The sequence below is a fragment of the Egretta garzetta genome, unplaced genomic scaffold (genome assembly GCF_000687185.1).
Source record: "Egretta garzetta isolate BGI_Z169 unplaced genomic scaffold, ASM68718v1 scaffold117, whole genome shotgun sequence".
NCBI lineage: Eukaryota > Metazoa > Chordata > Aves > Pelecaniformes > Ardeidae > Egretta > Egretta garzetta.
Window position 1 is genome coordinate 846409 of NW_009260479.1, and position 2732 is coordinate 849140.

The following is a 2732-nucleotide window of genomic DNA, read 5'->3' on the forward strand; positions in this document are numbered from 1 at the left end:
GAGCGTGCAACAAAAGATGTGCTAGGTATTGCCTAATAAAGAATAGGACAACTATTAGTACAGTCACATACAATACAGAGAATGGCATGTAGTAGTAGGGTGTTTATAACAAACTAAATAGCCCCAGAGAAGCAGTTATTAGTCACCTTTATATTTTCATTGAATAGGCTAGTAGGGAGGTATTATTTTCCTAAATATGCTCTAATAAACTGCTGCTGCCCTGACCAGGCACCAAGCAAAAATCACTGATGAAAAAACATTTGCATTTAATTAAGCAGGTGGATAGTGATTTCATTACCAGACTCTAATCCCTATTAAAGATTGTCATTACTCTTGTCCAAGGAAGAAGTTTTGGCAATTAAAGCTACATTGAAAAGTATAACCTAAAGTATAACCCATTCTTTTACAAAATTATGCTTATTTCTCTCAAGCCATTGCAAAACCTATTTTTACCCTGGGAAGGTCACTGACTGTTCTTTTGATTGCATCACTGGCCAAAGAATAAGATAATAAGTAAATCTCTGATCATTCTAATTATGGGAGAAGATGGGAACAATTGGACCAACACCTGAGAAGCTCTTTTTTTTGTCTTTTCCTGAAAAATGGCAGAACCTGAGTACTATGCGTAGAAAAAGGGACTTAGTTATCCATGGTGGTTGGGAATGCCAGGACTCCTTTATTCGCTGTGCTTCCCATTAACAAATCTTATTCTTTTTATTGTGAGCACACAGAGTACTACTGTCTCATGGTCTGGAGTGAACAGCAGTGTGATTGGACTCTTGCCTACTAGGGATGGCTGAATCTCTCTCTTTTGACAGTGACTTTTTTTTTTCCTTCCTAATGGAAAATTGCCTCCTGACACATTGAAAAGGTCTCCATGGACTTTAATGTAGTTCAGACATTGAATCATAGAATCATAGAATAGTTTGGGTTGGAAGGGAATTTGAAATGTCATCTAGTCCACCCCCCCTGCAATGAGCAGGGGCATCTTCAATTGAATTCAGTCAGTTTGTGAAGAACTTCAGCCCGTGGGAAGGACTCACGCTGGAGCAGTTCATGGAGGACTGTCTGCCATGGAAGGGACCCCACGGTGGATCAGGGGAGGAGTATGAGGAGTCCTTCCCTTGAGGAGGAAGGAGCTGCAGACACAGTGTGTGAGGAACTGACCCTAACCCCCATTCCCCATCCCCCTGTGCCACTTGGGGGGAGGAGGAAGAGAAAACTGGGAGTAAAGTTAAGCCCAGGAAGAAGGGAGGGGTGGGGGGAAAGTGATTTTAAGATTTGGTTTTATTTCTCCTTATCTTACTCTCATTTGATTGGTAATAAATTAAACTGATTTCCCCAAGTCAAGTCTGTTTTGCCCATGACAATAACTGGTGAATGATCTCTCCCTGTCCTTATCTTGACCCATGAGCCTTTTGTTATATTTTCTCTCCTCTGTCTAGCTGAGGAGGAGAGTGATAGAGCAGCTTGGTGGGCACCTGGTGTCTAGCCAAGGTCAACCCACCACACTAACTTAAAAGTCTGATTATTATATGCTTCTAGAATAAATGGAAAGCAATTCACCTCCAGAAGAAGGATCAAACCTTGGGTGAGTTCATTGACCTGTTCTGCTTGCTCTGAGGTCTTCACCTCTAGAGACTTAGAAATTTTTTCTATTAGTCATATTTATATAGTGCCTAGCAGAATGGGAGCTCAAAGTGGAAGAAGAACTAGCCCTGAGCACAGCCAAACAGTTAAGTCAGTGATACCCAAGTGGTGGTCATGGTGTTGACTATGTAGTGTCAGCAGCAGCACAAGATGAGTTAAGTCAAGTGTTCATTCTTGGTGGCCCATGGACCACAGATAAGCCTGTGCCTGTGGTTACTCTGCAGATGGTTTAACACTGTCAAATGGCTGGGCCAAAAAGTAAGGGTTCTGGTTGCATTGGTTACAGTAGTAATGAGAAAAGTAAGAAACATATTATTATTTTGATTACATAGTAGTAACTGAGTAATTACACAACGTAGTAATTCAGGAATGACTAAAGAGAAAATGGAACCATAATTAACTACTCTATCTTGCAACATAGACCCTTATTTGAGGAAATGACATAATAACATGGAAGTAATCTCTCCTTACAAACTGAAGAAATAGTTCTCAGCTCACAATTTGTTCACCTTAGGGAATTACTGGCATAATAAACTTTAAAGGAAAACAACAAGAAATATATACATATGAAAGTATAAATGAGTGTGTAAATGGGCTAAACTATAATGATTATGATACATTTGCAAGTTTTTGGGGAGAATAAATTCTGACTGTTTTCCAACTAGCCATCAGATTCAATGTCTTTTCAGTTTTGAACTGCCTTTCTAGAAAGCTCAGGGTTTTATTTTAATTTTGAAGACTACATATTTAGAATAATGAAAACATCTTCAGGGCTGAGTAGAAAGACCAAAGATGAGGTTAACCCAATAAAAACCCCTTCTGTTTTAGGCATTCCAGCCTCTTCAGAATTCAGGATATCTATGATCTAATTGCTATACTGACTCTGACTCCTGATAGCTCCATCATTTAACCAGAACCTTCCACAGACTCAGGAGATTTCTCTGTGAAAAATTATTTTTTCTACAAATTCTCTCTTTTCTCCCTCTTTGGCACTATCTTTAAAAATCAGAATTGGCCAAAAATTGTTCTTTTTGTTTACTCTACAAAGCCTCTGATACCTTCCAGAAGTCTGTATCTTCCTG